This window comes from Erpetoichthys calabaricus, chromosome 10 (assembly GCF_900747795.2).
Source record: "Erpetoichthys calabaricus chromosome 10, fErpCal1.3, whole genome shotgun sequence".
In the NCBI taxonomy this organism is placed as follows: domain Eukaryota; kingdom Metazoa; phylum Chordata; class Cladistia; order Polypteriformes; family Polypteridae; genus Erpetoichthys; species Erpetoichthys calabaricus.
Window position 1 is genome coordinate 3,289,720 of NC_041403.2, and position 13,568 is coordinate 3,303,287.

Genomic DNA, 13,568 nt, shown 5'->3' on the forward strand with positions numbered 1-13,568 from the left:
CTCCCTGGAATAGTCTATTCAGGGGTCCTGGAGAGGAGGGTCCGTCGGATAGTCGAGCCTCGGATTCAGGAGGAACAGTGTGGTTTTCGTCCTGGTCGCGGAACAGTGGACCAGCTCTATACCCTTAGCAGGGTCCTGGAGGGTGCATGGGAGTTTGCCCAACCAGTCTACATGTGTTTTGTGGACTTAGAAAAGGCATTCGACCGTGTCCCTTGGGGAATCCTGTGGGGGGTACTCCGAGAGTATGGGGTACCGGCCCCCCTGATAAGGGCTATTCAGTCCCTGTACGATCGGTGCCAGAGCTTGGTCCGCATTGCCGGCAGTAAGTCGAACCCATTTCCAGTGAGAGTTGGACTCCGCCAGGGCTGCCCTTTGTCATCGATTCTGTTCATAACTTTTATGGACAGAATTTCTAGACGCAGCCAGCGTGTTGAGGGGGTCCGGTTTGGTGGGCTCAGGATTGGGTCACTGCTTTTTGCAGATGATGTTGTCCTGTTTGCTTCATCAGGCCGTGATCTTCAGCTCTCTCTGGATCGGTTCGCAGCCGAGTGTGAAGCGGCTGGGATGAGAATCAGCACCTCCAAATCCGAGACCATGGTCCTCAGCCAGAAAAGGGTGGAGTGCCCTCTCAGGGTTGGTAGCGAGATCCTGCCCCAAGTGGAGGAGTTCAAGTATCTTGGGGTCTTGTTCACGGGTGAGGGAAGAATGGAGCGTGAGATCGACAGGCGGATCGGTGCGGCATCCGCAGTAATGCGGGCATTGCATCGGTCTGTCGTGGTGAAAAAGGAGCTGAGCCGCAAGGCGAAGCTCTCAATTTACCAGTCGATCTATGTTCCTACCCTCACCTATGGTCATGAGCTATGGGTAGTGACCGAAAGAACGAGATCGCGAATACAAGCGGCTGAAATGAGTTTCCTCCGCAGGGTGTCTGGGCTTTCCCTTAAAGATAGGGTGAGAAGCTCAGTCATCCGGGAGGGGCTCAGAGTAGAGCCGCTGCTCCTCCGCATCGAGAGGAGTCAGATGAGGTGGCTCGGGCATATGATCAGGATGCCTCCTGGACGCCTCCCTGGTGAGGTGTTCCGGGCACGTCCAAACCGGGAGGAGGCCTCGGGGAAGACCCAGGACACGCTGGAGGGACTATGTCTCTCGACTGGCCTGGGAACGCCTTGGGATTCTCCCGGAAGAGCTAGAAGAAGTGGCCGGGGAGAGGGAAGTCTGGGCATCTCTGCTCAAGCTGCTGCCCCCGCGACCCGACCTCGGATAAGCGGGAGACAATGGATGGATGGATGGATTTCTTATTTTGTCTTTTATTTTTCTTCTCTTCATTATGTAAAGCACTTTGAGCTACTTTTTGTATGAAAATGTGGTATATAAATAAATGTTGTTGTTGTATCAGTCACCTGATGACTTGACGGTGAGAGGTGATCATCCTTGTTAATGGAATCTGAGACACAGTATTGTGTGTTTTTTGATTGCCACCTGTGTTTGCATTCACTAGCACTGGTAATTTTAACAAACTGCACTTTTCTGTCAGTCAATAATTTCTCAGACACACTGCTGGCCAGAATGAGTCTTACTGCCATAGAGTCGGGGATGAGCAGTTCCAGCTGACGATTTACTCATTCCTCACTCATTCGACAAGATTAGGTAGCGCTTGACATGATGACGTGCTCTGATATCAAATTTCTAATAAGTCGTATGAGAGTTAAAATGTTACTTTTGACAGCTCTTGCTAATGTTCCACTGTAGAAAACCATCAGAAGATACATCGGGCAATGAAAGAAAAATCCCAGCATCAGGAAAAAAGTGGCTTCTGAAAACCTTAGTTAGAAACTAAGCAATGAATCTGATACTCTTTGGCCTGCTGCTGTGATCCCATCTAAAATGTTATTACAAGACGACTGACAGTGTGATCCAGTCAAAGTATTGAGCTCTGTAGGAGATGGGAATTTAACATTTAAAATGCTTCTTTTTTAATGGACAGGTGACAGCATTTGTGCGAGGATCGACATTTACTTCATGTAAAGCAGTCTTAGTTTGCATAAAGGTAATGTCACATTACAAGGCTTTTCCAGTGATGTCAATCCTAGTCAGGTGTTGTGCTCCCATGACCTTGAATCATGCAATGCGACATACCCAGAGACTGTGTCCAACCAATGTGCGACTCACCCCAACAACATCATCTGGGATTGACTTAATCTAAAGTCACAGGGGTGGGCTCTGTGTGCGTGAGAGCTGTCAACCAATGAGTCCTCGCCCAGGTGTACAAAACATAGAATGCAGCAATGAGGAATAAGGAATGTGGGTGCTTTGGACCTGAGAGCTGAGTTTGTGAGTAAACTCACCATATCTGTAACTCTTAATGCAATATATTTCAATCTTGTAAGGAGAGGTGCATGTGCAGAATCCAAGAATGTGAAGTTATGCCTCTTGCTGTACAATGGTGATAGATAGATAGATAGATAGATAGATAGATAGATAGATAGATAGATAGATAGATAGATAGATAGATAGATAGATAGATAGATAGATAGATAGATAGATAGATAGATAGATAGATAGATAGAATCCATATTTCAAATATATAGCTAAATTAATAAAAGGAAAGAAAGCTAAAAATATAGAAATAATTTTGGATTTGGCTAAAGATAGGAGTAGTCCCAGTCCCAGTTCCAGTGAAGCACCATAAAGGCATATTGCCATTAGTATAAAGAAGCCCCAGTAATGTTTCCTGAGACACTTCTGTCAGAATAGTCAGGCAGTGTAGTATAATTGTCAGGACTTTGGACCTCAAATCCTGTTACTGATATTATGTGACCATAAGCAAGTCCATTTGGGGAAAAAAATGTAACCAATTGGATAAAAGCATTAGCCAAATAAGTATGTGTAATAAAACTTAAATGAGTTATCTGCTGGCATAAGACTTCATTGCTAGTGTGTCACGGAGGGGATGCACGTCGTTGTTTGCAATTGCGCTCAGTTTGGCATTCATTCTCCTCTCCACTACTACCTCCAGCAGGACAGGATGACTTCCCATAACTATACCTGCCCTCTTAAATAACCTGTTAATTTGGTGGGTCTTTCTTGATATGATGTTACCAGCCCAGCACAACACAGCTTAGAAAACTGCACTGGCCATCACAGAGTTGTAGAACACGTAAAGGACGACACTACCACACATGAAATGAACATAGTCTTCTAAGTAAAAAGAACCTGCTCTGCCTGCTCTCCTCTAGTTTCTCTGTGCTCTGAAACCAATCCAACCTGTCATTGATGTAGCCCCCCCAAGTACTTGTAACAGCATACCAACTCCATTTCCACTTCCTGACTCCATTCGAACTTATAACTCCCTCAGTATGCTTAGAAGTGTTTCAAGATTCTTGAATTTCTGTCTAACTGATGTTAGCTGTTAATCTAGAAATTATAACTCGCTCTGAGCTCTTCCTGTGTGATGATCAATTTTATAAAGTTGTCCTGCAACATTTGTTCAAAACAGTCCCCCACACTAACATTTAATTGATTATGTTAACCTTTTTAGTAAGTTGTTTTGGAAAGAAGTGTCAGCTAAGAAAATAACCGTAAATAAATAATGAATAGCGACCCAGCACAGAGGCTCTTTGGTATGTTGAAACTCCATAAGCCGTTCCGCAGACAATTCTCTTTGCACCCAGAAACAATGTCCCAACCGACTCCTCTCCTCTGTCTTGTCTTCCTGGTCAATACACTCCATTAGTGCAGAGAATTTCAGCAAGTGATGTGATGGTGTCCACACGAGTGACAGGCAAGACCTTGTACATCTGACACCGACACACTTACGGCCAGTGAGAGTGGGCATTTAGCGCCCCATATTGGAAAATGTCCAGAAAATATGTGGACATATCTTTCAAAATAATGCAACATATACAGTTTGTAGTTCAAATGTATTTTTAGGATTTTATTGTAACAAACATATTTCTAAATATGTCGTGTATAAGTCATGCAACACACTGTGTGTCCAGAGACCGTACCAGAACTTTTTACCTGTGGGTAGCTACACCCAGTTGTCTCAATGATTTTCTAATTTATTTTGAACCCCCCTGTAACTCACCAGAAGCAGTTCAAGTTAATTGATCTGCCAGCGTGCTTAGGTGTCAATTTAAGCTCTTATTAGACGCCTGGACGTTGTTAATAAGTTTATAATTTTTCTACTGTTTCACAGTGTCATTTGATCTCAATATAAGAAGCACCTGAGATATTTTCAAAGCCATGTTAATATTTTCAAAATACGCAGCTAAACACAACAATCACAAAAACTTGAAATGTCGAAAAATATATTACATAATGTACTATAGAGTTTACAGTATGTTTAACAATCTATCATAATTGTTTGCAAAAATATATCTTATAATACAGTATATCATTCATATTATTTTGAGATATGCTAAGAAATAAATGTTATTCTTTTCAAGAATATATTGCAATATATAATGGTAATAGTTACATGTAGTTACTGTAATATATTTATTCTTAAAGCATTTTACAGTATAATCTAAAATATATTTATATAGATAGTAATATATATTTTTAAAAAGTGTACTTTACATATATTTCATTTTTGTAATGACAACTAATGCCCGACGAGTAAAGCTGCATTTAATTGATGAGCTAAAGCAAAACGAAAACATGGACTATCACACTAAGCATGTGACACTAACTAACCGAAGACCACTCACCTTAGCTTAAAACACATCCCAACCATCTGTCTCTACAAAGAAACTACAAGCAGAAATCAAAGTCCAACAGCAGATGAGCATATGAAATTTGACAAACGAGAGGAGACCTTTTAGTCCATGTAGCTCATTTGTTTAGCTGATAGCTGAGCTGTTGTCCGAACATTTCATCCTTACCCTTGCAGCATGAAAATATGTTTACTTCTGTAAACTGTGAACAAATCTCCTTAAAGAAGGAGCAGCACTACGGAAGCATTGTGTCACTTCAGCAGGAGATTGTCAGCTCAGGGATGTGCTGGAATGGCGGGAGGCGCCCGCCTGAATGTGCTGCACCCGCCTTGGACTCGCTCGGGTCTCTCACGACTCTTGCAGAGCCGACTGGTATGCAGCAGATTTCTCGATCACTGCTGCTCTCTGCATGGGTGCTATCTATAAGCAGGAGACTGACGGAGCCTCACAAGCTGTTTGCTAACCCTGAGTTTCACTGAATAATCAAAGTCTTCCAACACCGGGCCGGTCATGCAGTTGAAATGTACTGCAGTGGATGAGCCATAAATTCAGATTCCTGCCACCTTCCAAATTTACATGAGTGATACCAGAACACGGCAGGCACTTACCTGGTAGCTGTCTGCAGTTCTGCTTCACCTGTCTGAAGCAGAGGGCCAGCGCACCTTTTCAATCTGCCACTTGCACAACCTGTCATTCCAGAAAAACTGCTGGTGTGCCCTAAACTCTCAAATTCCATGCAAAGCACTTGTTTCTTCCAAGGCATTAATGCACCTGCCCTCGGGGTGTAAGGGACGGCCAGCGGGAGAGGCTCATAGTGGATACTGTAAGATTATTTTCTATCTGTGAGGGTATGAGGCAAACACTTCAGCAGGAAATGTGGCCACAAGACCGAGGGACAGTGATTGACTGATTAGGTGACATCGCAGGCGTCGTGTTAGCTCCCAAGCATAAAGCTTCTTAAAAGGTCAAGCTTGCCTGAGATGATTCTGTAGTCCTCTTTAGCACTTTCCTTTTCCTTTATTCTAAAACTCCTAAAATCACTGCTGCCTACTTTGATTTAACTGGCCATAACTTCATCATTCCTTCACTCAATATGCATATTCTACCCCTCAAAATAAAGATCAAGCTTTTCTCTTTCAGACGTTTTACAGTTACACGTATGTTACAGCAGAATAAATTCCAAAATTCAATAACCTTTTTATTTGAGAAAAGTACTTTGGATTTTATTCTTATTTCCATAGGTGCAGGAAAAAGCTTTCAAAAACTATGAAATGTGTCGGGAACACATTGATTCAAAATTATTAAATTATTAAAACAATAATAGCTGCAAGATTCAAAAATTACATTATATATAAAAAAAAAAAATCTTAAAATATTTAAATGAAAAAAGAAAGTAGAATGTGGTGTAATTTGGAAGTTGAGAGTCCCCTCTTATCTAGCAGATAATACTCAGGCCATTGAAATATACTCAGTTGAACCTAGACAGGGCTTCCTTCTTTGAAGGAAGAAAGAAACTAATTGCAGTGTGGTATTTTGGTATGCAATATGGCATTTGAACAACAAAACACTGTACTTTAATTATAGCAATGAGGAAATCAATCATTTGATGTAAATTTTTTTTAAATTTTAGATAGATAGATAGATAGATAGATAGATAGATAGATAGATAGATAGATAGATAGATAGATAGATAGATAGATAGATAGATATGAAAGGCACTATTTAATAGATAGATAGATAGATAGATAGATAGATAGATAGATAGATAGATAGATAGATAGATAGATAGATAGATAGATAGATAGATAGATAGATATGAAAGGCACTATTTAATAGATAGATAGATAGATAGATAGATAGATAGATAGATAGATAGATAGATAGATAGATAGATAGATAGATAGATAGATATGAAAGGCACTATTTAATAGATAGATAGATAGATAGATAGATAGATAGATAGATAGATAGATAGATAGATAGATAGATAGATAGATAGATAGATAGATAGATACTTTATTAATCCCAAGGGGAAATTCATATACTCCAGCAGCAGCATACTGATACAAAAAAAAAACAATATTAAATTAAAGATTGATAATAATGCATGTAAAAACCGACAATAACTTTGTATGATGTTAACGTTTACCCCGCCCCCCTCCCCCCCCCGGGTGGAATCGAGCCCAACTAAACAAAGACTCCACCTGCTCCAGTACATTTTCTGCACAAGATAGATCCAAAATGCAATCCATCCATACATTAATTTTCTGCTGTTTATTTGTCACAGTCACGCCTGAACTCCTCTGGTAAGATACTAAAGCATTCCCTGGCTGGCTCTCTCCAGCATGTCCAAGGTCCATGCCCAAGGTCTCCTCCTGATTTGACATGTCTGAAAAATCACCACAGGGTTGCATCCAGCGGGCATCCTAACCAGATTCCTGAACCACTTTAAGTGACTCCTTTCGAAACAGAAGAGCAGTGGTTCTACTTTGAATTTCTCTCAAATGTCTGCACCCCTCATCCTATCTCTAATTCTCAGCCCATTCAAAGGACTCTAATTTTTGCTGCTTGTACCCAAGATTTAGTTTTTTTGATTTCTACTGAAGCTTGTGGCCTTAGGTGAGGGCAGGAACGCAGGTTGCCTTTTCGCTCAGCACTCTCTTCACCATGACTGACCAGTACCACATCCGTAAAATTGCTGACGCCACTCCGATCCGCCTGTAGACCTCTTGCTCCCTTCTTCCCTCACTTGTGAACAAGACCCTGAGATATTTAAACTTCTCTGCTTGAGGTTACACTCTGGCTCAACTTGGAGAGAAAGCTTTCCATCCTTTTTTCCACTTGAGAACCATGACCATGGACTTGGAGGTGTCGAGCCTCATCCCTGCTATTGCTCACTACCCAAAGTGCATTGAGAAGCATCTGACTGCAGAGCCACACTGCAAGTCTACACCAGCAGTTTTACACCAGTAGTTTCATGGCAGAAGTCACAACACCACATGTCCATACTACACACTAACAACACTAACCCTTAACCTTACGTTAACCCTAACCTTAACTGTTTATACCAGATGATAACTACACTAACCCACTAACGTTAACTTCTGTCATTAAACTGGTGGTGTAGACCTATGATGATGTATGGTGCTGTGGTTCTTGAGTCTCTGTAGGTGCTTCTGAGATAAAAGCCTGACGAAGCCAGCAGGACCACATCATTCAGTGGGACCACCTCCTGCAGGAGGAGCCATAAGGGTCTGGTGCATTGTGGGTTGGCTTCAAAGCAGGTTCATTGGCAGACCGATCCCCAGCTACTAAAACTGAATCTGACTAACCAATCTTTTTCTAAAACATCTGGGGCAATTAAATTCCCACAACGACCATGTAGTTCAAGTGCTATTGAAATGTTGGAGGTGTTAAAAGTGACATATCGTAAGGATTCTATAAAAAATGTCCAATGTTGTTGAGTGGCATAAGAGGTTTAAGGAGCGGTAGCAAGGTGTGAATGATGACAACAGAAGTGGAACACCCATCATGACAATACCCCAAGCCAGGGGTAGGCAACGTCGGTCCTGGAGTGCCACAGTATGTGCAGGTTTTTGTTCCAACCCAGTTCCTTAACGAGAACTCAATTATTGCTGATGAAGCACATATTGCTTAAGTGACATTTTAATGCTTCATTTTAGTGGTCTCGCTTGTTAAGGTTCTCCAACCTTAATTGCTTATTTCAATCTTAAACTGCTGCATTCAGTGTTTTAATTGCTCCTTATTAGCAATAAGATGTAAAAGACAAAGCAGCCAGCAGTTCTCCAGCTAGCTTTTTTCCAATTACATCTGTGTGTGTTCATCATGCACGGTTTGATTTAATAAAACACTTAATAGAAAAATGTGACAGACTGAAAATGATCTGTTTTAGGCTTCAAATCATTTGGATGATATCCTTGGAAAGGAAAAAAATCTACGATATAAAAGCCTTACATTGCACAGACTAACAAGCCATAAAATTAAATAAGGTCTGAGATTGGCAATGATTGGTTTCTAATTAAGCAATTGGGTTGAATGAAAACCTGTAGCCACTGCGGCTCACCAGGACCGACATTGCCTACCCCTGTTTTACATCTTATTGCTAATAAGGAGCAATTAAAACACTGAATGCAGCAGTTTAAGATTGAAATAAGCAATTAAGGTTGGAGAACCTTAACAAGCGAGACCACTAAAATGAAGCATTAAAATGTCACTTAAGCAATATGTGCTTCATCAGCAATAATTGAGTTCTCGTTAAGGAACTGGGTTGGAACAAAAACCTGCACATACTGTGGCACTCCAGGACCGATGTTGCCTACCCCTGCCCCAAGCCATGAAGTGTTCAATGTTTGCGATATCTTGGATAAGAAATCAATTACTAAATTGGATCATGCGCCCTATTCTCCTGACTTAGGCCTTGTGATTTCTGGCTTTTCCGAAAAATATAAAGTACCACAAAAAGAAGAAAATTTCTCATACGTTTCTGACATCCAGCATAAGGAACTTCAGAAGCAGATTATCAGGCATGTTTCCAGAAACGTCAATGTCGTCTAAATAAATGCATAGGTAAGGAAGAAGAAGATTTTGAAGGTGACAGTATCACTAGTGCCAGCAGCCATACCCTAAGCACTTTGAAAGAGGTCATCCACCTGAAGTTAAGCGTGTTCATGCCCGGCCTGGACTTGAATGGGAGACCATCTAGGAAAAGCTGGAGTTGCTTCTTTAAGAAGTGTGGGTGAGGCCAGCAGGGGGCGGCTTACCCTGTGGCTGGAATGTGGATCCCAGGGCAGTGATGGGGACATTGTGCTGTAAAAATGGCACTGTCCTTCGGTTCAGGCGTAAAACCGAGTTCCTGACTCTCTGTGGTCATAAAAGATCCAGGGCATCCTTCATAAAGGACAACGTGTATCCTGATGACAGCCCGGTCATTCTGGACCCCTAATCATCCCCTATTTCTAAACGGCTATCTCTCTCTTTCATTATCTAACCTCATGTTTGGTGAGCACTGCCATCGCAGTGTCTAATGTGGGCGCTACACATTAGTGGTGATCAAAGTGGCTCTACACACACTATATAAAGCACTTTGAGTAACGAGAAAAGTACCATGTTAATGTAAACAATTTTTATTAATAATACACTTTCTCTATTGGCTCATTTCATAAATTAATATCACATCTTGTATAATTCATGACTAAATATGTTGGGTGAGCTGGCCGGTTCAACGATTCTGTAAGTCCACTTGGCACTTGTTCTCGACTTTCTTCCTAACAGAGAAAAGCAGCCTTTGGCGTTACCTGAGTTGGATTTGTATGATCCAAGTGTTTCTAAAATTACAGGATAAGCAAATCGTATTCTCATTGTTTGTGCCAAACACTTTGTCATCAAAGGACTTTTTCCAATTTTGTCAGCCCACCTATTTCCAAACAGGCTAAAAAGTTCACGTTCATCCTTTTTTAGGCCCTGAGGGTTGCCAGTCCATCTCTGCCCCCCCGACTTGGTTTTAAGGTTTCACTTTTGCTCGTGGGACAAGGTGGTTTGTTTTCTTGACAAAGTCCTGTGGTGATGACTGTCAAATTATCCTGCACTTCTCTTGTGCAGAGGCCCTTGACACCACGTGTTGATGCCCCGAGACTCTAATGTTATGTTGTTATTTTCCTGGGTGCCATAGCAATTGGAATTTGTCCAGCCCTCTCAGTTTGCATGTCACGCATTCTTCATTTTGTCAGCCTGTACTTGAACATTTTGTGCCTCCTCCCGTTGAGATATCAGTAGCAGGGTGCACCCCAACAGCCACCAGGACGATTGCCAAGGCCAAGCCAATTCCAGTCCATTTGTGGTCCTCATAAATTCCTTTCAGTCATTATAAGGATGTGACCAAATGACATATGAATTATTAATGAATATCTGTGTACAATGCAATATGTGCGGATTGAGGACCTCTAATCCGCCTATGCCTGGGAACAGAAGAGTTACATTTTGGAATATTTACATATACATGATGAGATATCTTGGGGATGGGAATCAAATGTAAACGCCAAATTTATTCATGTTTCTGTACAAGTTACACACACAGCCTGAAGGTAATTTTTTGTAATATTTTTATACATAATACACTACCATGGCTGTTCGTTTGTCTGTCCAGGATTTTAAATCACCTGTAGCTCGCAAGCCATTTGACCTATTGACCTGAATTTTGGTACACATATACTAAATGACGTCTACTATCCACTTTCAGGGTGATGATTGACCTCCAAGTTTATTCCTCTTTTTATTTTTATTTTATCTTAGATAGATAGATAGATCTTTATTGTCATTGTCACTTTTACAAGAAACAACGAAACTGAAGGAATCTTATTGTAGAATTAACTCCCGGCAGCAGACAGCAGACGTTCTCATCCCTACCACCTTCGCCGTCACTTCCCCTACCTCTTCATATCTTAAATCATTCTTGAGGGAGATTGAAGACTTAAGTGCCAGTTTAACCCTCATCCATGAATGGGGGGGGGGGGGTCTCCAAGACCCCGAGTCGCAGATTTTCAAATTCTTTCCCTTTCAAGGTAATACAACGACCATGAAATTTTCTGACTTTTCATTTGTTTTGTCTTGAAAATTGTGCCGAAATCGACTTCTCAATAGCTTAGTGCAAATAAGTGTTACAGTAGCACAAAGTAGTTGAGGGGTCTCTGAGACCCCCCCATTCATGGAAATGTTACCATTTTTGTATGAGCATTTTTGCTTCGTTTTTTGTTTTATATTTGAATTTTCTATTTAAATTTGTATTTTCATTGGTTTAGATTTTCTTAGTCCTGCCTAAGACATTGCTGGTGTGTAGTTTGTTGAGGAGCAAGTCCAGTTGGTGTGTTTATGAACAATGAGTCAACGACCAACAAAGAAATTCAATGCAAGTGAAGCCCTGGCTGAAATAATGAAGGAGCTGTCGGATTTCGATACATCAGACAACTCAAATGAAGAGGACAACGATGATGGAAGTATCACAGTGTCAACCGTTCCATTGAGAGCACTGGAGTCACCGTTCCGCTGAGACAGCCCCATGGAGATTCAGCAAATGTAGCTAAGAAGTGACGCTGTCACATGTGTCCAAGGGCAAAGGAGAGAAAGATAAAGGCCACTTGCTCCCAGTGCTAACTTCACGTTTGCCAGGAACATTCCGAGCGTTCACTTGTGTGTCTGGTCTGCAAACAAGCTGAAGTTGAGGCAGACTCTGAGTGACTGTTCTGGATGCGAATCAGACGTGTAACTGATGTCTTGTTTTAGTGCTACTATGACTGTACCCTGAACATGCATTACTTTTACAAAGGTAACATGTCAACCATTGAAAATTTACATCACATTTACTTCATTTCAGAGGTAATAAAAATTTCCGAAGTTATTGTATTGCTTTTTAGGCAGATTTAACCAGTTTAAAATGGTCTGCAAGACCCCCCATTCATGGAAACGTTATAAAAATGGCATTCGTGGATAAGGGTTAAGTGAAAAATTAAGGAAAACGTGCTAAGTAATTGCAACACAAAAACTGACTCAGTCACTTTTAACGCAAAAAGATGCCGACAGAAGAAGAGAAGAAGTCGGCCGCTAGGGTGGAGAAAAGAAGAGCTGCTCAGGAAGCAGCAAGTGCATCAACCTCTGAGCAAATGAATGATAAAAGTACAGAGAAAGAGGAGGAAAACTATAAGTCAAGTGCATTCACTGCACGTTATCGTTACAGCAGTGCGCCGTTACTGGTTTTAAATAATTTTGTTCATGATACAAACTTCCAAATGTGCACGATAACAACATTTGTACACAGTAGCATCGGCAGAATACTCGTATCAGCTGCTAAACAACAGCATTAACAATGATAAGCTTTCAGTCTCCACATAGGGTGCTGTGTTTTTAGTCAAAGGTTGACGTACGACTAGAATAAGCAAAAAACACAGCGAAGAAACACACGGAGGTCTGATGGTGATGATGGTTGGCAATAAAGTGACGCCAACAGAGCGTCAAAGGCAATGTTCACTCTAAGGTGCACAACACGGCACCACTCACCTGTCTGCCCGGCACCAACCCGTTTGGAAGAGTTACACAATGGCTATTTCCCCTTTCACCCTTTGGTAATAATAATAATAATTATTAGTATTATTATTTATGTGTATATAGCACTATTCTCACTACTCAAAGCGCTTTCTCAGAGGGTGTGGAGCCTGGATGATGCGACGGCAGCCATTATTCTTCTAGTACACTCACCACACATTAGTTATTAGGTAGTGAAGGGGTGAGGGATAGTCAGCCAGTTAGAAGCAGGGGATGATTAGTAGGCCAGATTAACAAGATCATGGAGGACAATTTAGCCAGGATATCGGGATACACCCTGGGATCTTTTATGTCCACTGAGTCAGGACCTCGATTTTACGCCTCACAAGAAGACTGGCACCTTTTTTAAAGCACAGTGTCCCTGACCCTGTGCTGGGGCATTGGGAACCTCATTCAGACCACAGAGTAATCACCCCCTGCTGGCCTCACCAACATCTCTTCCAGCAGCAACCCAAGCTTTTCCTAGATGGTCTCCCATCCAAGTCCTGGCCAGTCCTGAACATGTTCAGATGTGCATGTGGTATGGCTGTGGCTCCACCGATCCTTCACCTACTCACTCATCATTTATGTGTTGATGCACTAAACACTAAAAACACTAAATGCTGTCCTTTCTCCAGTTGCAACTGTTTTTTCTTCTGCTTCCACTGCTCTTTGTTATCAGATCCTTACGTTTTTTCTGGATAAGGTCACGAACATTAGATCCCAGATCTCCATATCTTCTTCTGGCTCTGTTGACTT

General features: G+C 41.6%; 1 protein-coding gene across 3 annotated transcripts in view; it reads right to left on the bottom strand.

Annotated features, from left to right (window-relative positions):
- The window catches only part of LOC114658714 (interferon-induced protein 44-like), a 41,112-nt gene extending 35,728 nt beyond the window's left edge, over positions 1–5,384 (bottom strand). For 2 of the 3 annotated variants that reach the window (XM_051932755.1, XM_028810754.2), the window contains exon 1: positions 5,327–5,384. The gene's annotated coding sequence lies outside the window, so the exon portion shown is untranslated. The remainder of the gene's footprint in view (positions 1–5,326) is intronic. The other variant, XM_051932754.1, reaches the window with a different exon arrangement.
- Between the last annotated feature and the right edge of the window lie 8,184 nt (positions 5,385–13,568).